We start from the raw sequence: 15317 nt of genomic DNA, 5'->3' as shown, positions 1-15317 counted from the left end.
TAATGAAAAAGGAGTCACTTTCTAATGCCTTCTCGATTTCTTCCAGAGAGAGAAATGAAAAAGCTTACAGCACCTGGGATTCCCAGGCGGTCTTCCATCCAAGTACTAACCAGGCCCTACTCTGCTTAGCTTCTGAGATCTGACGAGATCAGGCGGAGCCAGAGAGGTATGGCCGTAAGCAACTGTATGTCCTCTTCCTAATCTTTTAAAATGTGTCAAAGGTTTTGTAGTTTTGAAAATGAAATGGAGTCACTTTCTAAGGCCTTCTCTGTGTCTTTTACAGATCGAAATGAAAAAGCTTACAGCACCTGGGATTCCCAGGCGGTCTTCCATCCAAGTACTAACCAGGCCCTACTCTGCTTAGCTTCTGAGATCAGACGAGATCAGGCGGAGCCAGAGAGGTATGGCCGTAAGCAACTGTATGTCCTCTTCCTAATCTTTTAAAATGTGTTAAAGGTTTTGTAGTTTTGACAAAGAAATGGAGTCACTTTCTAAGGCCTTCTCTGTGTCTTTTACAGATCGAAATGAAAAAGCTTACAGCACCTGGGATTCCCAGGCGGTCTTCCATCCAAGTACTAACCAGGCCCTACTCTGCTTAGCTTCTGAGATCAGACGAGATCAGGCGGAGCCAGAGAGGTATGGCCGTAAGCAACTGTATGTCCTCTTCCTAATCTTTTAAAATGTGTCAAAGGTTTTGTAGTTTTGACAATGAAATGGAGTCACTTTCTAAGGCCTTCTCTGTGTCTTTTACAGATCGAAATGAAAAAGCTTACGGCACCTGGGATTCCCAGGCGGTCTTCCATCCAAGTACTAACCAGGCCCTACTCTGCTTAGCTTCTGAGATCAGACGAGATCAGGCGGAGCCAGAGAGGTATGGCCGTAAGCAACTGTATGTCCTCTACCTAATCTTTTAAAATGTGTCAAAGGTTTTGGAGTTTTGATAATGAAAAAGGAGTCACTTTCTAAGGCCTTCTCTGTGTCTTTTACAGATCGAAATGAAAAAGCTTACAGCACCTGGGATTCCCAGGCGGTCTTCCATCCAAGTACTAACCAGGCCCTACTCTGCTTAGCTTCTGAGATCTGACGAGATCAGGCGGAGCCAGAGAGGTATGGCCGTAAGCAACTGTATGTCCTCTACCTAATCTTTTAAAATGTGTCAAAGGTTTTGGAGTTTTGATAATGAAAAAGGAGTCACTTTCTAAGGCCTTCTCTGTGTCTTTTACAGATCGAAATGAAAAAGCTTACAGCACCTGGGATTCCCAGGCGGTCTTCCATCCAAGTACTAACCAGGCCCTACTCTGCTTAGCTTCTGAGATCAGACGAGATCAGGCGGAGCCAGAGAGGTATGGCCGTAAGCAACTGTATGTCCTCTTCCTAATCTTTTAAAATGTGTCAAAGGTTTTGGAGTTTTGATAATGAAAAAGGAGTCACTTTCTAATGCCTTCTCGATTTCTTCCAGAGAGAGAAATGAAAAAGCTTACGGCACCTGGGATTCCCAGGCGGTCTTCCATCCAAGTACTAACCAGGCCCTACTCTGCTTAGCTTCTGAGATCAGACGAGATCAGGCGGAGCCAGAGAGGTATGGCCGTAAGCAACTGTATGTCCTCTACCTAATCTTTTAAAATGTGTCAAAGGTTTTGTAGTTTTGACAATGAAATGGAGTCACTTTCTAAGGCCTTCTCTGTGTCTTTTACAGATAGAAATGAAAAAGCTTACGGCACCCGGGATTCCCAGGCGGTCTTCCATCCAAGTACTAACCAGGCCCTACTCTGCTTAGCTTCTGAGATCAGACGAGATCAGGCGGAGCCAGAGAGGTATGGCCGTAAGCAACTGTATGTCCTCTACCTAATCTTTTAAAATGTGTCAAAGGTTTTGTAGTTTTGACAATTAAATGGAGTCACTTTCTAAGGCCTTCTCTGTGTCTTTTACAGATCGAAATGAAAAAGCTTACAGCACCTGGGATTCCCAGGCGGTCTTCCATCCAAGTACTAACCAGGCCCTACTCTGCTTAGCTTCTGAGATCTGACGAGATCAGGCGGAGCCAGAGAGGTATGGCCGTAAGGAACTGTATGTCCTCTACCTAATCTTTTAAAATGTGTCAAAGGTTTTGGAGTTTTGACAATGAAATGGAGTCACTTTCTAAGTTCTTCTCTGTGTCTTTTACAGATCGAAATAAAAAAGCTTACAGCACCTGGGATTCCCAGGCGGTCTTCCATCCAAGTACTAACCAGGCCCTACTCTGCTTAGCTTCTGAGATCAGACGAGATCAGGCGGAGCCAGAGAGGTATGGCCGTAAGCAACTGTATGTCCTCTACCTAATCTTTTAAAATGTGTCAAAGGTTTTGTAGTTTTGACAATTAAATGGAGTCACTTTCTAAGGCCTTCTCTGTGTCTTTTACAGATCGAAATGAAAAAGCTTACAGCACCTGGGATTCCCAGGCGGTCTTCCATCCAAGTACTAACCAGGCCCTACTCTGCTTAGCTTCTGAGATCAGACGAGATCAGGCGGAGCCAGAGAGGTATGGCCGTAAGCAACTGTATGTCCTCTTCCTAATCTTTTAAAATGTGTCTAAGGTTTTGGAGTTTTGATAATGAAAAAGGAGTCACTTTCTAATGCCTTCTCGATTTCTTCCAGAGAGAGAAATGAAAAAGCTTACGGCACCTGGGATTCCCAGGCGGTCTTCCATCCAAGTACTAACCAGGCCCTACTCTGCTTAGCTTCTGAGATCTGACGAGATCAGGCGGAGCCAGAGAGGTATGGCCGTAAGCAACTGTATGTCCTCTACCTAATCTTTTAAAATGTGTCAAAGGTTTTGGAGTTTTGATAATGAAAAAGGAGTCACTTTCTAAGGCCTTCTCTGTGTCTTTTACAGATCGAAATGAAAAAGCTTACAGCACCTGGGATTCCCAGGCGGTCTTCCATCCAAGTACTAACCAGGCCCTACTCTGCTTAGCTTCTGAGATCAGACGAGATCAGGCGGAGCCAGAGAGGTATGGCCGTAAGCAACTGTATGTCCTCTTCCTAATCTTTTAAAATGTGTCAAAGGTTTTGGAGTTTTGATAATGAAAAAGGAGTCACTTTCTAATGCCTTCTCGATTTCTTCCAGAGAGAGAAATGAAAAAGCTTACGGCACCTGGGATTCCCAGGCGGTCTTCCATCCAAGTACTAACCAGGCCCTACTCTGCTTAGCTTCTGAGATCAGACGAGATCAGGCGGAGCCAGAGAGGTATGGCCGTAAGCAACTGTATGTCCTCTTCCTAATCTTTTAAAATGTGTCAAAGGTTTTGTAGTTTTGACAATGAAATGGAGTCACTTTCTAAGGCCTTCTCTGTGTCTTTTACAGATCGAAATGAAAAAGCTTACAGCACCTGGGATTCCCAGGCGGTCTTCCATCCAAGTACTAACCAGGCCCTACTCTGCTTAGCTTCTGAGATCAGACGAGATCAGGCGGAGCCAGAGAGGTATGGCCGTAAGCAACTGTATGTCCTCTTCCTAATCTTTTAAAATGTGTCAAAGGTTTTGGAGTTTTGATAATGAAAAAGGAGTCACTTTCTAATGCCTTCTCGATTTCTTCCAGAGAGAGAAATGAAAAAGCTTACGGCACCTGGGATTCCCAGGCGGTCTTCCATCCAAGTACTAACCAGGCCCTACTCTGCTTAGCTTCTGAGATCAGACGAGATCAGGCGGAGCCAGAGAGGTATGGCCGTAAGCAACTGTATGTCCTCTTCCTAATCTTTTAAAATGTGTCAAAGGTTTTGTAGTTTTGACAATGAAATGGAGTCACTTTCTAAGGCCTTCTCTGTGTCTTTTACAGATCGAAATGAAAAAGCTTACAGCACCTGGGATTCCCAGGCGGTCTTCCATCCAAGTACTAACCAGGCCCTACTCTGCTTAGCTTCTGAGATCAGACGAGATCAGGCGGAGCCAGAGAGGTATGGCCGTAAGCAACTGTATGTCCTCTACCTAATCTTTTAAAATGTGTCAAAGGTTTTGGAGTTTTGATAATGAAAAAGGAGTCACTTTCTAAGGCCTTCTCTGTGTCTTTTACAGATCGAAATGAAAAAGCTTACAGCACCTGGGATTCCCAGGCGGTCTTCCATCCAAGTACTAACCAGGCCCTACTCTGCTTAGCTTCTGAGATCTGACGAGATCAGGCGGAGCCAGAGAGGTATGGCCGTAAGCAACTGTATGTCCTCTACCTAATCTTTTAAAATGTGTCAAAGGTTTTGGAGTTTTGATAATGAAAAAGGAGTCACTTTCTAAGGCCTTCTCTGTGTCTTTTACAGATCGAAATGAAAAAGCTTACAGCACCTGGGATTCCCAGGCGGTCTTCCATCCAAGTACTAACCAGGCCCTACTCTGCTTAGCTTCTGAGATCAGACGAGATCAGGCGGAGCCAGAGAGGTATGGCCGTAAGCAACTGTATGTCCTCTACCTAATCTTTTAAAATGTTTCAAAGGTTTTGTAGTTTTGACAATTAAATGGAGTCACTTTCTAAGGCCTTCTCTGTGTCTTTTACAGATCGAAATGAAAAAGCTTACAGCACCTGGGATTCCCAGGCGGTCTTCCATCCAAGTACTAACCAGGCCCTACTCTGCTTAGCTTCTGAGATCAGACGAGATCAGGCGGAGCCAGAGAGGTATGGCCGTAAGCAACTGTATGTCCTCTTCCTAATCTTTTAAAATGTGTCTAAGGTTTTGGAGTTTTGATAATGAAAAAGGAGTCACTTTCTAATGCCTTCTCGATTTCTTCCAGAGAGAGAAATGAAAAAGCTTACGGCACCTGGGATTCCCAGGCGGTCTTCCATCCAAGTACTAACCAGGCCCTACTCTGCTTAGCTTCTGAGATCTGACGAGATCAGGCGGAGCCAGAGAGGTATGGCCGTAAGCAACTGTATGTCCTCTACCTAATCTTTTAAAATGTGTCAAAGGTTTTGGAGTTTTGATAATGAAAAAGGAGTCACTTTCTAAGGCCTTCTCTGTGTCTTTTACAGATCGAAATGAAAAAGCTTACAGCACCTGGGATTCCCAGGCGGTCTTCCATCCAAGTACTAACCAGGCCCTACTCTGCTTAGCTTCTGAGATCAGACGAGATCAGGCGGAGCCAGAGAGGTATGGCCGTAAGCAACTGTATGTCCTCTTCCTAATCTTTTAAAATGTGTCAAAGGTTTTGGAGTTTTGATAATGAAAAAGGAGTCACTTTCTAATGCCTTCTCGATTTCTTCCAGAGAGAGAAATGAAAAAGCTTACGGCACCTGGGATTCCCAGGCGGTCTTCCATCCAAGTACTAACCAGGCCCTACTCTGCTTAGCTTCTGAGATCAGACGAGATCAGGCGGAGCCAGAGAGGTATGGCCGTAAGCAACTGTATGTCCTCTTCCTAATCTTTTAAAATGTGTCAAAGGTTTTGTAGTTTTGACAATGAAATGGAGTCACTTTCTAAGGCCTTCTCTGTGTCTTTTACAGATCGAAATGAAAAAGCTTACAGCACCTGGGATTCCCAGGCGGTCTTCCATCCAAGTACTAACCAGGCCCTACTCTGCTTAGCTTCTGAGATCAGACGAGATCAGGCGGAGCCAGAGAGGTATGGCCGTAAGCAACTGTATGTCCTCTTCCTAATCTTTTAAAATGTGTCAAAGGTTTTGGAGTTTTGATAATGAAAAAGGAGTCACTTTCTAATGCCTTCTCGATTTCTTCCAGAGAGAGAAATGAAAAAGCTTACGGCACCTGGGATTCCCAGGCGGTCTTCCATCCAAGTACTAACCAGGACCTACTCTGCTTAGCTTCTGAGATCAGACGAGATCAGGCGGAGCCAGAGAGGTATGGCCGTAAGCAACTGTATGTCCTCTTCCTAATCTTTTAAAATGTGTCAAAGGTTTTGTAGTTTTGACAATGAAATGGAGTCACTTTCTAAGGCCTTCTCTGTGTCTTTTACAGATCGAAATGAAAAAGCTTACAGCACCTGGGATTCCCAGGCGGTCTTCCATCCAAGTACTAACCAGGCCCTACTCTGCTTAGCTTCTGAGATCAGACGAGATCAGGCAGAGCCAGAGAGGTATGGCCGTAAGCAACTGTATGTCCTCTACCTAATCTTTTAAAATGTGTCAAAGGTTTTGGAGTTTTGATAATGAAAAAGGAGTCACTTTCTAAGGCCTTCTCTGTGTCTTTTACAGATCGAAATGAAAAAGCTTACAGCACCTGGGATTCCCAGGCGGTCTTCCATCCAAGTACTAACCAGGCCCTACTCTGCTTAGCTTCTGAGATCTGACGAGATCAGGCGGAGCCAGAGAGGTATGGCCGTAAGCAACTGTATGTCCTCTACCTAATCTTTTAAAATGTGTCAAAGGTTTTGGAGTTTTGATAATGAAAAAGGAGTCACTTTCTAAGGCCTTCTCTGTGTCTTTTACAGATCGAAATGAAAAAGCTTACAGCACCTGGGATTCCCAGGCGGTCTTCCATCCAAGTACTAACCAGGCCCTACTCTGCTTAGCTTCTGAGATCAGACGAGATCAGGCGGAGCCAGAGAGGTATGGCCGTAAGCAACTGTATGTCCTCTTCCTAATCTTTTAAAATGTGTCAAAGGTTTTGGAGTTTTGATAATGAAAAAGGAGTCACTTTCTAATGCCTTCTCGATTTCTTCCAGAGAGAGAAATGAAAAAGCTTACGGCACCTGGGATTCCCAGGCGGTCTTCCATCCAAGTACTAACCAGGCCCTACTCTGCTTAGCTTCTGAGATCAGACGAGATCAGGCGGAGCCAGAGAGGTATGGCCGTAAGCAACTGTATGTCCTCTACCTAATCTTTTAAAATGTGTCAAAGGTTTTGTAGTTTTGACAATGAAATGGAGTCACTTTCTAAGGCCTTCTCTGTGTCTTTTACAGATAGAAATGAAAAAGCTTACGGCACCCGGGATTCCCAGGCGGTCTTCCATCCAAGTACTAACCAGGCCCTACTCTGCTTAGCTTCTGAGATCAGACGAGATCAGGCGGAGCCAGAGAGGTATGGCCGTAAGCAACTGTATGTCCTCTACCTAATCTTTTAAAATGTGTCAAAGGTTTTGTAGTTTTGACAATTAAATGGAGTCACTTTCTAAGGCCTTCTCTGTGTCTTTTACAGATCGAAATGAAAAAGCTTACAGCACCTGGGATTCCCAGGCGGTCTTCCATCCAAGTACTAACCAGGCCCTACTCTGCTTAGCTTCTGAGATCTGACGAGATCAGGCGGAGCCAGAGAGGTATGGCCGTAAGGAACTGTATGTCCTCTACCTAATCTTTTAAAATGTGTCAAAGGTTTTGGAGTTTTGACAATGAAATGGAGTCACTTTCTAAGTTCTTCTCTGTGTCTTTTACAGATCGAAATAAAAAAGCTTACAGCACCTGGGATTCCCAGGCGGTCTTCCATCCAAGTACTAACCAGGCCCTACTCTGCTTAGCTTCTGAGATCAGACGAGATCAGGCGGAGCCAGAGAGGTATGGCCGTAAGCAACTGTATGTCCTCTACCTAATCTTTTAAAATGTGTCAAAGGTTTTGTAGTTTTGACAATTAAATGGAGTCACTTTCTAAGGCCTTCTCTGTGTCTTTTACAGATAGAATTGAAAAAGCTTACGGCACCTGGGATTCCCAGGCGGTCTTCCATCCAAGTACTAACCAGGCCCTACTCTGCTTAGCTTCTGAGATCAGACGAGATCAGGCGGAGCCAGAGAGGTATGGCCGTAAGCAACTGTATGTCCTCTACCTAATCTTTTAAAATGTGTCAAAGGTTTTGTAGTTTTGACAATGAAATGGAGTCACTTTCTAAGGCCTTCTCTGTGTCTTTTACAGATAGAAATGAAAAAGCTTACGGCACCTGGGATTCCCAGGCGGTCTTCCATCCAAGTACTAACCAGGCCCTACTCTGCTTAGCTTCTGAGATCAGACGAGATCAGGCGGAGCCAGAGAGGTATGGCCGTAAGCAACTGTATGTCCTCTTCCTAATATTTTAAAATGTGTCAAAGGTTTTGGAGTTTTGATAATGAAAAAGGATTCACTTTCTAATGCCTTCTCGATTTCTTCCAGAGAGAGAAATGAAAAAGCTTACGGCACCTGGGATTCCCAGGCGGTCTTCCATCCAAGTACTAACCAGGCCCTACTCTGCTTAGCTTCTGAGATCAGACGAGATCAGGCGGAGCCAGAGAGGTATGGCCGTAAGCAACTGTATGTCCTCTTCCTAATCTTTTAAAACGTGTCAAAGGTTTTGTAGTTTTGACAATGAAATGGAGTCACTTTCTAAGGCCTTCTCTGTGTCTTTTACAGATAGAAATGAAAAAGCTTACGGCACCTGGGATTCCCAGGCTGTCTTCCATCCAAGTACTAACCAGGCCCTACTCTGCTTAGCTTCTGAGATCAGACGAGATCAGGCGGAGCCAGACAGGTATGGCCGTAAGCAACTGTATGTCCTCTTCCTAATCTTTTAAAATGTGTCAAAGGTTTTGGAGTTTTGATAATGAAAAAGGAGTCACTTTCTAATGCCTTCTCGATTTCTTCCAGAGAGAGAAATGAAAAAGCTTACGGCACCTGGGATTCCCAGGCGGTCTTCCATCCAAGTACTAACCAGGCCCTACTCTGCTTAGCTTCTGAGATCAGACGAGATCAGGCGGAGCCAGAGAGGTATGGCCGTAAGCAACTGTATGTCCTCTTCCTAATATTTTAAAATGTGTCAAAGGTTTTGGAGTTTTGATAATGAAAAAGGATTCACTTTCTAATGCCTTCTCAATTTCTTCCAGAGAGAGAAATGAAAAAGCTTACGGCACCTGGGATTCCCAGGCGGTCTTCCATCCAAGTACTAACCAGGCCCTACTCTGCTTAGCTTCTGAGATCAGACGAGATCAGGCGGAGCCAGAGAGGTATGGCCGTAAGCAACTGTATGTCCTCTACCTAATCTTTTAAAATGTGTCAAAGGTTTTGTAGTTTTGACAATGAAATGGAGTCACTTTCTAAGGCCTTCTCTGTGTCTTTTACAGATAGAAATGAAAAAGCTTACGGCACCTGGGATTCCCAGGCGGTCTTCCATCCAAGTACTAACCAGGCCCTACTCTGCTTAGCTTCTGAGATCAGACGAGATCAGGCGGAGCCAGAGAGGTATGGCCGTAAGCAACTGTATGTCCTCTTCCTAATATTTTAAAATGTGTCAAAGGTTTTGGAGTTTTGATAATGAAAAAGGATTCACTTTCTAATGCCTTCTCAATTTCTTCCAGAGAGAGAAATGAAAAAGCTTACGGCACCTGGGATTCCCAGGCGGTCTTCCATCCAAGTACTAACCAGGCCCTACTCTGCTTAGCTTCTGAGATCAGACGAGATCAGGCGGAGCCAGAGAGGTATGGCCGTAAGCAACTGTATGTCCTCTTCCTAATCTTTTAAAATGTGTCAAAGGTTTTGGAGTTTTGATAATGAAAAAGGATTCACTTTCTAATGCCTTCTCAATTTCTTCCAGAGAGAGAAATGAAAAAGCTTACGGCACCTGGGATTCCCAGGCGGTCTTCCATCCAAGTACTAACTAGGCCCTACTCTGCTTAGCTTCTGAGATCAGACGAGATCAGGCGGAGCCAGAGAGGTATGGCCGTAAGCAACTGTATGTCCTCTACCTAATCTTTTAAAATGTGTCAAAGGTTTTGTAGTTTTGACAATTAAATGGAGTCACTTTCTAAGGCCTTCTCTGTGTCTTTTACAGATAGAATTGAAAAAGCTTACGGCACCTGGGATTCCCAGGCGGTCTTCCATCCAAGTACTAACCAGGCCCTACTCTGCTTAGCTTCTGAGATCAGACGAGATCAGGCGGAGCCAGAGAGGTATGGCCGTAAGCAACTGTATGTCCTCTTCCTAATCTTTTAAAATGTGTCAAAGGTTTTGGAGTTTTGATAATGAAAAAGGAGTCACTTTCTAATGCCTTCTCGATTTCTTCCAGAGAGAGAAATGAAAAAGCTTACGGCACCTGGGATTCCCAGGCGGTCTTCCATCCAAGTACTAACCAGGCCCTACTCTGCTTAGCTTCTGAGATCAGACGAGATCAGGCGGAGCCAGAGAGGTATGGCCGTAAGCAACTGTATGTCCTCTACCTAATCTTTTAAAATGTGTCAAAGGTTGTGTAGTTTTGACAATTAAATGGAGTCACTTTCTAAGGCCTTCTCTGTGTCTTTTACAAATAGAATTGAAAAAGCTTACGGCACCTGGGATTCCCAGGCTGTCTTCCATCCAAGTACTAACCAGGCCCTACTCTGCTTAGCTTCTGAGATCAGACGAGATCAGGCGGAGCCAGAGAGGTATGGCCGTAAGCAACTGTATGTCCTCTTCCTAATCTTTTAAAATGTGTCAAAGGTTTTGGAGTTTTGATAATGAAAAAGGAGTCACTTTCTAATGCCTTCTCGATTTCTTCCAGAGAGAGAAATGAAAAAGCTTACGGCACCTGGGATTCCCAGGCGGTCTTCCATCCAAGTACTAACCAGGCCCTACTCTGCTTAGCTTCTGAGATCAGACGAGATCAGGCGGAGCCAGAGAGGTATGGCCGTAAGCAACTGTATGTCCTCTTCCTAATCTTTTAAAATGTGTCAAAGGTTTTGGAGTTTTGATAATGAAAAAGGAGTCACTTTCTAATGCCTTCTCGATTTCTTCCAGAGAGAGAAATGAAAAAGCTTACGGCACCTGGGATTCCCAGGCGGTCTTCCATCCAAGTACTAACCAGGCCCTACTCTGCTTAGCTTCTGAGATCAGACGAGATCAGGCGGAGCCAGAGAGGTATGGCCGTAAGCAACTGTATGTCCTCTTCCTAATCTTTTAAAATGTGTCAAAGGTTTTGGAGTTTTGATAATGAAAAAGGAGTCACTTTCTAATGCCTTCTCGATTTCTTCCAGAGAGAGAAATGAAAAAGCTTACGGCACCTGGGATTCCCAGGCGGTCTTCCATCCAAGTACTAACCAGGCCCTACTCTGCTTAGCTTCTGAGATCAGACGAGATCAGGCGGAGCCAGAGAGGTATGGCCGTAAGCAACTGTATGTCCTCTACCTAATCTTTTAAAATGTGTCAAAGGTTTTGTAGTTTTGACAATTAAATGGAGTCACTTTCTAAGGCCTTCTCTGTGTCTTTTACAGATCGAAATGAAAAAGCGTACAGCACCTGGGATTCCCAGGCGGTCTTCCATCCAAGTACTAACCAGGCCCTACTCTGCTTAGCTTCTGAGATCAGACGAGATCAGGCGGAGCCAGAGAGGTATGGCCGTAAGCAACTGTATGTCCTCTTCCTAATCTTTTAAAATGTGTCAAAGGTTTTGGAGTTTTGATAATGAAAAAGGATTCACTTTCTAAGGCCTTCTCAATTTCTTCCAGAGAGAGAAATGAAAAAGCTTACGGCACCTGGGATTCCCAGGCGGTCTTCCATCCAAGTACTAACCAGGCCCTACTCTGCTTAGCTTCTGAGATCAGACGAGATCAGGCGGAGCCAGAGAGGTATGGCCGTAAGCAACTGTATGTCCTCTACCTAATCTTTTAAAATGTGTCAAAGGTTTTGTAGTTTTGACAATTAAATGGAGTCACTTTCTAAGGCCTTCTCTGTGTCTTTTACAGATAGAATTGAAAAAGCTTACGGGACCTGGGATTCCCAGGCGGTCTTCCATCCAAGTACTAACCAGGCCCTACTCTGCTTAGCTTCTGAGATCAGACGAGATCAGGCGGAGCCAGAGAGGTATGGCCGTAAGCAACTGTATGTCCTCTTCCTAATCTTTTAAAACGTGTCAAAGGTTTTGTAGTTTTGACAATGAAATGGAGTCACTTTCTAAGGCCTTCTCTGTGTCTTTTACAGATAGAAATGAAAAAGCTTACGGCACCTGGGATTCCCAGGCTGTCTTCCATCCAAGTACTAACCAGGCCCTACTCTGCTTAGCTTCTGAGATCAGACGAGATCAGGCGGAGCCAGAGAGGTATGGCCGTAAGCAACTGTATGTCCTCTACCTAATCTTTTAAAATGTGTCAAAGGTTTTGGAGTTTTGATAATGAAAAAGGAGTCACTTTCTAAGGCCTTCTCTGTGTCTTTTACAGATCGAAATGAAAAAGCTTACAGCACCTGGGATTCCCAGGCGGTCTTCCATCCAAGTACTAACCAGGCCCTACTCTGCTTAGCTTCTGAGATCAGACGAGATCAGGCGGAGCCAGAGAGGTATGGCCGTAAGCAACTGTATGTCCTCTACCTAATCTTTTAAAATGTGTCAAAGGTTTTGTAGTTTTGACAATGAAATGGAGTCACTTTCTAAGGCCTTCTCTGTGTCTTTTACAGATCGAAATGAAAAAGCTTACGGCACCTGGGATTCCCAGGCGGTCTTCCATCCAAGTACTAACCAGGCCCTACTCTGCTTAGCTTCTGAGATCAGACGAGATCAGGCGGAGCCAGAGAGGTATGGCCGTAAGCAACTGTATGTCCTCTACCTAATCTTTTAAAATGTGTCAAAGGTTTTGTAGTTTTGATAATGAAAAAGGAGTCACTTTCTAATGCCTTCTCGATTTCTTCCAGAGAGAGAAATGAAAAAGCTTACGGCACCTGGGATTCCCAGGCGGTCTTCCATCCAAGTACTAACCAGGCCCTACTCTGCTTAGCTTCTGAGATCAGACGAGATCAGGCGGAGCCAGAGAGGTATGGCCGTAAGCAACTGTAAGTCCTCTTCCTAATATTTTAAAATGTGTCAAAGGTTTTGGAGTTTTGATAATGAAAAAGGATTCACTTTCTAATGCCTTCTCAATTTCTTCCAGAGAGAGAAATGAAAAAGCTTACGGCACCTGGGATTCCCAGGCGGTCTTCCATCCAAGTACTAACCAGGCCCTACTCTGCTTAGCTTCTGAGATCAGACGAGATCAGGCGGAGCCAGAGAGGTATGGCCGTAAGCAACTGTATGTCCTCTTCCTAATCTTTTAAAATGTGTCAATGGTTTTGGAGTTTTGATAATGAAAAAGGAGTCACTTTCTAATGCCTTCTCGATTTCTTCCAGAGAGAGAAATGAAAAAGCTTACGGCACCTGGGATTCCCAGGCGGTCTTCCATCCAAGTACTAACCAGGCCCTACTCTGCTTAGCTTCTGAGATCAGACGAGATCAGGCGGAGCCAGAGAGGTATGGCCGTAAGCAACTGTATGTCCTCTTCCTAATCTTTTAAAATGTGTCTAAGGTTTTGGAGTTTTGATAATGAAAAAGGAGTCACTTTCTAATGCCTTCTCGATTTCTTCCAGAGAGAGAAATGAAAAAGCTTACGGCACCTGGGATTCCCAGGCGGTCTTCCATCCAAGTACTAACCAGGCCCTACTCTGCTTAGCTTCTGAGATCTGACGAGATCAGGCGGAGCCAGAGAGGTATGGCCGTAAGCAACTGCATGTCCTCTACCTAATCTTTTAAAATGTGTCAAAGGTTTTGGAGTTTTGATAATGAAAAAGGAGTCACTTTCTAATGCCTTCTCGATTTCTTCCAGAGAGAGAAATGAAAAAGCTTACGGCACCTGGGATTCCCAGGCGGTCTTCCATCCAAGTACTAACCAGGCCCTACTCTGCTTAGCTTCTGAGATCAGACGAGATCAGGCGGAGCCAGAGAGGTATGGCCGTAAGCAACTGTATGTCCTCTTCCTAATATTTTAAAATGTGTCAAAGGTTTTGGAGTTTTGATAATGAAAAAGGATTCACTTTCTAATGCCTTCTCAATTTCTTCCAGAGAGAGAAATGAAAAAGCTTACGGCACCTGGGATTCCCAGGCGGTCTTCCATCCAAGTACTAACCAGGCCCTACTCTGCTTAGCTTCTGAGATCAGACGAGATCAGGCGGAGCCAGAGAGGTATGGCCGTAAGCAACTGTATGTCCTCTACCTAATCTTTTAAAATGTGTCAAAGGTTTTGTAGTTTTGACAATGAAATGGAGTCACTTTCTAAGGCCTTCTCTGTGTCTTTTACAGATAGAAATGAAAAAGCTTACGGCACCTGGGATTCCCAGGCGGTCTTCCATCCAAGTACTAACCAGGCCCTACTCTGCTTAGCTTCTGAGATCAGACGAGATCAGGCGGAGCCAGAGAGGTATGGCCGTAAGCAACTGTATGTCCTCTTCCTAATCTTTTAAAATGTGTCAAAGGTTTTGGAGTTTTGATAATGAAAAAGGATTCACTTTCTAATGCCTTCTCAATTTCTTCCAGAGAGAGAAATGAAAAAGCTTACGGCACCTGGGATTCCCAGGCGGTCTTCCATCCAAGTACTAACTAGGCCCTACTCTGCTTAGCTTCTGAGATCAGACGAGATCAGGCGGAGCCAGAGAGGTATGGCCGTAAGCAACTGTATGTCCTCTACCTAATCTTTTAAAATGTGTCAAAGGTTTTGTAGTTTTGACAATTAAATGGAGTCACTTTCTAAGGCCTTCTCTGTGTCTTTTACAGATAGAATTGAAAAAGCTTACGGCACCTGGGATTCCCAGGCGGTCTTCCATCCAAGTACTAACCAGGCCCTACTCTGCTTAGCTTCTGAGATCAGACGAGATCAGGCGGAGCCAGAGAGGTATGGCCGTAAGCAACTGTATGTCCTCTTCCTAATCTTTTAAAATGTGTCAAAGGTTTTGGAGTTTTGATAATGAAAAAGGAGTCACTTTCTAATGCCTTCTCGATTTCTTCCAGAGAGAGAAATGAAAAAGCTTACGGCACCTGGGATTCCCAGGCGGTCTTCCATCCAAGTACTAACCAGGCCCTACTCTGCTTAGCTTCTGAGATCAGACGAGATCAGGCGGAGCCAGAGAGGTATGGCCGTAAGCAACTGTATGTCCTCTTCCTAATATTTTAAAATGTGTCAAAGGTTTTGGAGTTTTGATAATGAAAAAGGATTCACTTTCTAATGCCTTCTCAATTTCTTCCAGAGAGAGAAATGAAAAAGCTTACGGCACCTGGGATTCCCAGGCGGTCTTCCATCCAAGTACTAACCAGGCCCTACTCTGCTTAGCTTCTGAGATCAGACGAGATCAGGCGGAGCCAGAGAGGTATGGCCGTAAGCAACTGTATGTCCTCTTCCTAATCTTTTAAAATGTGTCAAAGGTTTTGGAGTTTTGATAATGAAAAAGGAGTCACTTTCTAATGCCTTCTCGATTTCTTCCAGAGAGAGAAATGAAAAAGCTTACGGCACCTGGGATTCCCAGGCGGTCTTCCATCCAAGTACTAACCAGGCCCTACTCTGCTTAGCTTCTGAGATCTGACGAGATCAGGCGGAGCCAGAGAGGTATGGCCGTAAGCAACTGCATGTCCTCTACCTAATCTTTTAAAATGTGTCAAAGGTTTTGGAGTTTTGATAAT

The 15317-nt window shown here is 44.5% G+C and overlaps 64 non-coding genes and 1 pseudogene across 64 annotated transcripts; all 65 read right to left on the bottom strand.

The window, feature by feature from the left end:
• Positions 1-61: 61 nt before the first annotated feature.
• Positions 62-180, bottom strand: LOC144405041 (5S ribosomal RNA). Its single transcript, XR_013466983.1, has one exon. It is a non-coding gene; the product is annotated as a 5S ribosomal RNA (ribosomal RNA).
• A 116-nt stretch (positions 181-296) lies between these two features.
• On the bottom strand, positions 297-415 carry LOC144395360 (5S ribosomal RNA). The gene has a single exon (XR_013457494.1). It is a non-coding gene; the product is annotated as a 5S ribosomal RNA (ribosomal RNA).
• Positions 416-531: 116 nt separating this feature from the next.
• LOC144395359 (5S ribosomal RNA) lies at positions 532-650 on the bottom strand. The gene has a single exon (XR_013457493.1). It is a non-coding gene; the product is annotated as a 5S ribosomal RNA (ribosomal RNA).
• A 116-nt stretch (positions 651-766) lies between these two features.
• On the bottom strand, positions 767-885 carry LOC144401152 (5S ribosomal RNA). Its single transcript, XR_013463087.1, has one exon. It is a non-coding gene; the product is annotated as a 5S ribosomal RNA (ribosomal RNA).
• Positions 886-1002: 117 nt separating this feature from the next.
• On the bottom strand, positions 1003-1121 carry LOC144405040 (5S ribosomal RNA). Its single transcript, XR_013466982.1, has one exon. It is a non-coding gene; the product is annotated as a 5S ribosomal RNA (ribosomal RNA).
• Positions 1122-1238: 117 nt separating this feature from the next.
• On the bottom strand, positions 1239-1357 carry LOC144395358 (5S ribosomal RNA). The gene has a single exon (XR_013457492.1). It is a non-coding gene; the product is annotated as a 5S ribosomal RNA (ribosomal RNA).
• Positions 1358-1474: 117 nt separating this feature from the next.
• On the bottom strand, positions 1475-1593 carry LOC144401151 (5S ribosomal RNA). The gene has a single exon (XR_013463086.1). It is a non-coding gene; the product is annotated as a 5S ribosomal RNA (ribosomal RNA).
• Positions 1594-1709: 116 nt separating this feature from the next.
• On the bottom strand, positions 1710-1828 carry LOC144396967 (5S ribosomal RNA). The gene has a single exon (XR_013459113.1). It is a non-coding gene; the product is annotated as a 5S ribosomal RNA (ribosomal RNA).
• A 116-nt stretch (positions 1829-1944) lies between these two features.
• On the bottom strand, positions 1945-2063 carry LOC144398681 (5S ribosomal RNA). The gene has a single exon (XR_013460828.1). It is a non-coding gene; the product is annotated as a 5S ribosomal RNA (ribosomal RNA).
• A 116-nt stretch (positions 2064-2179) lies between these two features.
• LOC144395357 (5S ribosomal RNA) lies at positions 2180-2298 on the bottom strand. The gene has a single exon (XR_013457491.1). It is a non-coding gene; the product is annotated as a 5S ribosomal RNA (ribosomal RNA).
• A 116-nt stretch (positions 2299-2414) lies between these two features.
• Positions 2415-2533, bottom strand: LOC144395356 (5S ribosomal RNA). Its single transcript, XR_013457490.1, has one exon. It is a non-coding gene; the product is annotated as a 5S ribosomal RNA (ribosomal RNA).
• Positions 2534-2650: 117 nt separating this feature from the next.
• Positions 2651-2769, bottom strand: LOC144401491 (5S ribosomal RNA). The gene has a single exon (XR_013463426.1). It is a non-coding gene; the product is annotated as a 5S ribosomal RNA (ribosomal RNA).
• Positions 2770-2886: 117 nt separating this feature from the next.
• LOC144395355 (5S ribosomal RNA) lies at positions 2887-3005 on the bottom strand. The gene has a single exon (XR_013457489.1). It is a non-coding gene; the product is annotated as a 5S ribosomal RNA (ribosomal RNA).
• Positions 3006-3122: 117 nt separating this feature from the next.
• LOC144401150 (5S ribosomal RNA) lies at positions 3123-3241 on the bottom strand. Its single transcript, XR_013463085.1, has one exon. It is a non-coding gene; the product is annotated as a 5S ribosomal RNA (ribosomal RNA).
• Positions 3242-3357: 116 nt separating this feature from the next.
• On the bottom strand, positions 3358-3476 carry LOC144395354 (5S ribosomal RNA). The gene has a single exon (XR_013457488.1). It is a non-coding gene; the product is annotated as a 5S ribosomal RNA (ribosomal RNA).
• Positions 3477-3593: 117 nt separating this feature from the next.
• Positions 3594-3712, bottom strand: LOC144401149 (5S ribosomal RNA). Its single transcript, XR_013463084.1, has one exon. It is a non-coding gene; the product is annotated as a 5S ribosomal RNA (ribosomal RNA).
• Positions 3713-3828: 116 nt separating this feature from the next.
• Positions 3829-3947, bottom strand: LOC144395352 (5S ribosomal RNA). The gene has a single exon (XR_013457486.1). It is a non-coding gene; the product is annotated as a 5S ribosomal RNA (ribosomal RNA).
• A 117-nt stretch (positions 3948-4064) lies between these two features.
• LOC144405039 (5S ribosomal RNA) lies at positions 4065-4183 on the bottom strand. Its single transcript, XR_013466981.1, has one exon. It is a non-coding gene; the product is annotated as a 5S ribosomal RNA (ribosomal RNA).
• Positions 4184-4300: 117 nt separating this feature from the next.
• On the bottom strand, positions 4301-4419 carry LOC144395351 (5S ribosomal RNA). Its single transcript, XR_013457485.1, has one exon. It is a non-coding gene; the product is annotated as a 5S ribosomal RNA (ribosomal RNA).
• Positions 4420-4535: 116 nt separating this feature from the next.
• LOC144395350 (5S ribosomal RNA) lies at positions 4536-4654 on the bottom strand. Its single transcript, XR_013457484.1, has one exon. It is a non-coding gene; the product is annotated as a 5S ribosomal RNA (ribosomal RNA).
• A 117-nt stretch (positions 4655-4771) lies between these two features.
• LOC144401480 (5S ribosomal RNA) lies at positions 4772-4890 on the bottom strand. Its single transcript, XR_013463415.1, has one exon. It is a non-coding gene; the product is annotated as a 5S ribosomal RNA (ribosomal RNA).
• A 117-nt stretch (positions 4891-5007) lies between these two features.
• Positions 5008-5126, bottom strand: LOC144395349 (5S ribosomal RNA). The gene has a single exon (XR_013457483.1). It is a non-coding gene; the product is annotated as a 5S ribosomal RNA (ribosomal RNA).
• A 117-nt stretch (positions 5127-5243) lies between these two features.
• Positions 5244-5362, bottom strand: LOC144401148 (5S ribosomal RNA). The gene has a single exon (XR_013463083.1). It is a non-coding gene; the product is annotated as a 5S ribosomal RNA (ribosomal RNA).
• A 116-nt stretch (positions 5363-5478) lies between these two features.
• LOC144395348 (5S ribosomal RNA) lies at positions 5479-5597 on the bottom strand. Its single transcript, XR_013457482.1, has one exon. It is a non-coding gene; the product is annotated as a 5S ribosomal RNA (ribosomal RNA).
• Positions 5598-5714: 117 nt separating this feature from the next.
• Positions 5715-5833, bottom strand: LOC144398416 (5S ribosomal RNA). Its single transcript, XR_013460563.1, has one exon. It is a non-coding gene; the product is annotated as a 5S ribosomal RNA (ribosomal RNA).
• A 116-nt stretch (positions 5834-5949) lies between these two features.
• On the bottom strand, positions 5950-6068 carry LOC144397871 (5S ribosomal RNA). Its single transcript, XR_013460018.1, has one exon. It is a non-coding gene; the product is annotated as a 5S ribosomal RNA (ribosomal RNA).
• A 117-nt stretch (positions 6069-6185) lies between these two features.
• LOC144405038 (5S ribosomal RNA) lies at positions 6186-6304 on the bottom strand. Its single transcript, XR_013466980.1, has one exon. It is a non-coding gene; the product is annotated as a 5S ribosomal RNA (ribosomal RNA).
• Positions 6305-6421: 117 nt separating this feature from the next.
• LOC144395347 (5S ribosomal RNA) lies at positions 6422-6540 on the bottom strand. The gene has a single exon (XR_013457481.1). It is a non-coding gene; the product is annotated as a 5S ribosomal RNA (ribosomal RNA).
• A 117-nt stretch (positions 6541-6657) lies between these two features.
• Positions 6658-6776, bottom strand: LOC144401147 (5S ribosomal RNA). Its single transcript, XR_013463082.1, has one exon. It is a non-coding gene; the product is annotated as a 5S ribosomal RNA (ribosomal RNA).
• Positions 6777-6892: 116 nt separating this feature from the next.
• LOC144396966 (5S ribosomal RNA) lies at positions 6893-7011 on the bottom strand. Its single transcript, XR_013459112.1, has one exon. It is a non-coding gene; the product is annotated as a 5S ribosomal RNA (ribosomal RNA).
• A 116-nt stretch (positions 7012-7127) lies between these two features.
• On the bottom strand, positions 7128-7246 carry LOC144398680 (5S ribosomal RNA). The gene has a single exon (XR_013460827.1). It is a non-coding gene; the product is annotated as a 5S ribosomal RNA (ribosomal RNA).
• Positions 7247-7362: 116 nt separating this feature from the next.
• LOC144395346 (5S ribosomal RNA) lies at positions 7363-7481 on the bottom strand. The gene has a single exon (XR_013457480.1). It is a non-coding gene; the product is annotated as a 5S ribosomal RNA (ribosomal RNA).
• Positions 7482-7597: 116 nt separating this feature from the next.
• LOC144401145 (5S ribosomal RNA) lies at positions 7598-7716 on the bottom strand. Its single transcript, XR_013463080.1, has one exon. It is a non-coding gene; the product is annotated as a 5S ribosomal RNA (ribosomal RNA).
• A 116-nt stretch (positions 7717-7832) lies between these two features.
• On the bottom strand, positions 7833-7951 carry LOC144401144 (5S ribosomal RNA). Its single transcript, XR_013463079.1, has one exon. It is a non-coding gene; the product is annotated as a 5S ribosomal RNA (ribosomal RNA).
• Positions 7952-8068: 117 nt separating this feature from the next.
• Positions 8069-8187, bottom strand: LOC144401143 (5S ribosomal RNA). Its single transcript, XR_013463078.1, has one exon. It is a non-coding gene; the product is annotated as a 5S ribosomal RNA (ribosomal RNA).
• A 116-nt stretch (positions 8188-8303) lies between these two features.
• LOC144399779 (5S ribosomal RNA) lies at positions 8304-8422 on the bottom strand (annotated as a pseudogene).
• A 117-nt stretch (positions 8423-8539) lies between these two features.
• On the bottom strand, positions 8540-8658 carry LOC144401142 (5S ribosomal RNA). The gene has a single exon (XR_013463077.1). It is a non-coding gene; the product is annotated as a 5S ribosomal RNA (ribosomal RNA).
• A 117-nt stretch (positions 8659-8775) lies between these two features.
• LOC144401141 (5S ribosomal RNA) lies at positions 8776-8894 on the bottom strand. Its single transcript, XR_013463076.1, has one exon. It is a non-coding gene; the product is annotated as a 5S ribosomal RNA (ribosomal RNA).
• A 116-nt stretch (positions 8895-9010) lies between these two features.
• Positions 9011-9129, bottom strand: LOC144401140 (5S ribosomal RNA). Its single transcript, XR_013463075.1, has one exon. It is a non-coding gene; the product is annotated as a 5S ribosomal RNA (ribosomal RNA).
• A 117-nt stretch (positions 9130-9246) lies between these two features.
• LOC144401139 (5S ribosomal RNA) lies at positions 9247-9365 on the bottom strand. Its single transcript, XR_013463074.1, has one exon. It is a non-coding gene; the product is annotated as a 5S ribosomal RNA (ribosomal RNA).
• A 117-nt stretch (positions 9366-9482) lies between these two features.
• Positions 9483-9601, bottom strand: LOC144398477 (5S ribosomal RNA). The gene has a single exon (XR_013460624.1). It is a non-coding gene; the product is annotated as a 5S ribosomal RNA (ribosomal RNA).
• A 116-nt stretch (positions 9602-9717) lies between these two features.
• On the bottom strand, positions 9718-9836 carry LOC144401138 (5S ribosomal RNA). The gene has a single exon (XR_013463073.1). It is a non-coding gene; the product is annotated as a 5S ribosomal RNA (ribosomal RNA).
• Positions 9837-9953: 117 nt separating this feature from the next.
• Positions 9954-10072, bottom strand: LOC144401137 (5S ribosomal RNA). The gene has a single exon (XR_013463072.1). It is a non-coding gene; the product is annotated as a 5S ribosomal RNA (ribosomal RNA).
• Positions 10073-10188: 116 nt separating this feature from the next.
• On the bottom strand, positions 10189-10307 carry LOC144399369 (5S ribosomal RNA). The gene has a single exon (XR_013461514.1). It is a non-coding gene; the product is annotated as a 5S ribosomal RNA (ribosomal RNA).
• Positions 10308-10424: 117 nt separating this feature from the next.
• LOC144401136 (5S ribosomal RNA) lies at positions 10425-10543 on the bottom strand. Its single transcript, XR_013463071.1, has one exon. It is a non-coding gene; the product is annotated as a 5S ribosomal RNA (ribosomal RNA).
• Positions 10544-10660: 117 nt separating this feature from the next.
• LOC144401134 (5S ribosomal RNA) lies at positions 10661-10779 on the bottom strand. Its single transcript, XR_013463069.1, has one exon. It is a non-coding gene; the product is annotated as a 5S ribosomal RNA (ribosomal RNA).
• Positions 10780-10896: 117 nt separating this feature from the next.
• Positions 10897-11015, bottom strand: LOC144401133 (5S ribosomal RNA). Its single transcript, XR_013463068.1, has one exon. It is a non-coding gene; the product is annotated as a 5S ribosomal RNA (ribosomal RNA).
• A 116-nt stretch (positions 11016-11131) lies between these two features.
• LOC144398562 (5S ribosomal RNA) lies at positions 11132-11250 on the bottom strand. Its single transcript, XR_013460709.1, has one exon. It is a non-coding gene; the product is annotated as a 5S ribosomal RNA (ribosomal RNA).
• A 117-nt stretch (positions 11251-11367) lies between these two features.
• LOC144401132 (5S ribosomal RNA) lies at positions 11368-11486 on the bottom strand. Its single transcript, XR_013463067.1, has one exon. It is a non-coding gene; the product is annotated as a 5S ribosomal RNA (ribosomal RNA).
• Positions 11487-11602: 116 nt separating this feature from the next.
• LOC144399005 (5S ribosomal RNA) lies at positions 11603-11721 on the bottom strand. The gene has a single exon (XR_013461150.1). It is a non-coding gene; the product is annotated as a 5S ribosomal RNA (ribosomal RNA).
• A 116-nt stretch (positions 11722-11837) lies between these two features.
• LOC144399368 (5S ribosomal RNA) lies at positions 11838-11956 on the bottom strand. The gene has a single exon (XR_013461513.1). It is a non-coding gene; the product is annotated as a 5S ribosomal RNA (ribosomal RNA).
• Positions 11957-12073: 117 nt separating this feature from the next.
• On the bottom strand, positions 12074-12192 carry LOC144395345 (5S ribosomal RNA). Its single transcript, XR_013457479.1, has one exon. It is a non-coding gene; the product is annotated as a 5S ribosomal RNA (ribosomal RNA).
• A 116-nt stretch (positions 12193-12308) lies between these two features.
• On the bottom strand, positions 12309-12427 carry LOC144401131 (5S ribosomal RNA). Its single transcript, XR_013463066.1, has one exon. It is a non-coding gene; the product is annotated as a 5S ribosomal RNA (ribosomal RNA).
• A 117-nt stretch (positions 12428-12544) lies between these two features.
• Positions 12545-12663, bottom strand: LOC144401130 (5S ribosomal RNA). Its single transcript, XR_013463065.1, has one exon. It is a non-coding gene; the product is annotated as a 5S ribosomal RNA (ribosomal RNA).
• Positions 12664-12780: 117 nt separating this feature from the next.
• Positions 12781-12899, bottom strand: LOC144401128 (5S ribosomal RNA). Its single transcript, XR_013463063.1, has one exon. It is a non-coding gene; the product is annotated as a 5S ribosomal RNA (ribosomal RNA).
• Positions 12900-13016: 117 nt separating this feature from the next.
• LOC144401127 (5S ribosomal RNA) lies at positions 13017-13135 on the bottom strand. Its single transcript, XR_013463062.1, has one exon. It is a non-coding gene; the product is annotated as a 5S ribosomal RNA (ribosomal RNA).
• Positions 13136-13252: 117 nt separating this feature from the next.
• Positions 13253-13371, bottom strand: LOC144401469 (5S ribosomal RNA). Its single transcript, XR_013463404.1, has one exon. It is a non-coding gene; the product is annotated as a 5S ribosomal RNA (ribosomal RNA).
• A 117-nt stretch (positions 13372-13488) lies between these two features.
• On the bottom strand, positions 13489-13607 carry LOC144401126 (5S ribosomal RNA). Its single transcript, XR_013463061.1, has one exon. It is a non-coding gene; the product is annotated as a 5S ribosomal RNA (ribosomal RNA).
• A 117-nt stretch (positions 13608-13724) lies between these two features.
• Positions 13725-13843, bottom strand: LOC144401125 (5S ribosomal RNA). Its single transcript, XR_013463060.1, has one exon. It is a non-coding gene; the product is annotated as a 5S ribosomal RNA (ribosomal RNA).
• A 116-nt stretch (positions 13844-13959) lies between these two features.
• On the bottom strand, positions 13960-14078 carry LOC144401124 (5S ribosomal RNA). Its single transcript, XR_013463059.1, has one exon. It is a non-coding gene; the product is annotated as a 5S ribosomal RNA (ribosomal RNA).
• Positions 14079-14195: 117 nt separating this feature from the next.
• Positions 14196-14314, bottom strand: LOC144398476 (5S ribosomal RNA). The gene has a single exon (XR_013460623.1). It is a non-coding gene; the product is annotated as a 5S ribosomal RNA (ribosomal RNA).
• A 116-nt stretch (positions 14315-14430) lies between these two features.
• LOC144401122 (5S ribosomal RNA) lies at positions 14431-14549 on the bottom strand. The gene has a single exon (XR_013463057.1). It is a non-coding gene; the product is annotated as a 5S ribosomal RNA (ribosomal RNA).
• Positions 14550-14666: 117 nt separating this feature from the next.
• Positions 14667-14785, bottom strand: LOC144401121 (5S ribosomal RNA). Its single transcript, XR_013463056.1, has one exon. It is a non-coding gene; the product is annotated as a 5S ribosomal RNA (ribosomal RNA).
• Positions 14786-14902: 117 nt separating this feature from the next.
• Positions 14903-15021, bottom strand: LOC144401120 (5S ribosomal RNA). Its single transcript, XR_013463055.1, has one exon. It is a non-coding gene; the product is annotated as a 5S ribosomal RNA (ribosomal RNA).
• A 117-nt stretch (positions 15022-15138) lies between these two features.
• On the bottom strand, positions 15139-15257 carry LOC144401457 (5S ribosomal RNA). Its single transcript, XR_013463392.1, has one exon. It is a non-coding gene; the product is annotated as a 5S ribosomal RNA (ribosomal RNA).
• Positions 15258-15317: the final 60 nt, after the last annotated feature.

This window comes from Gasterosteus aculeatus, chromosome 2 (genome assembly GCF_964276395.1).
Source record: "Gasterosteus aculeatus chromosome 2, fGasAcu3.hap1.1, whole genome shotgun sequence".
Taxonomy (NCBI): domain Eukaryota; kingdom Metazoa; phylum Chordata; class Actinopteri; order Perciformes; family Gasterosteidae; genus Gasterosteus; species Gasterosteus aculeatus.
Note: the sequence above shows the minus strand (reverse complement) of the source record. Positions and strands in the feature narration are given on the sequence as shown.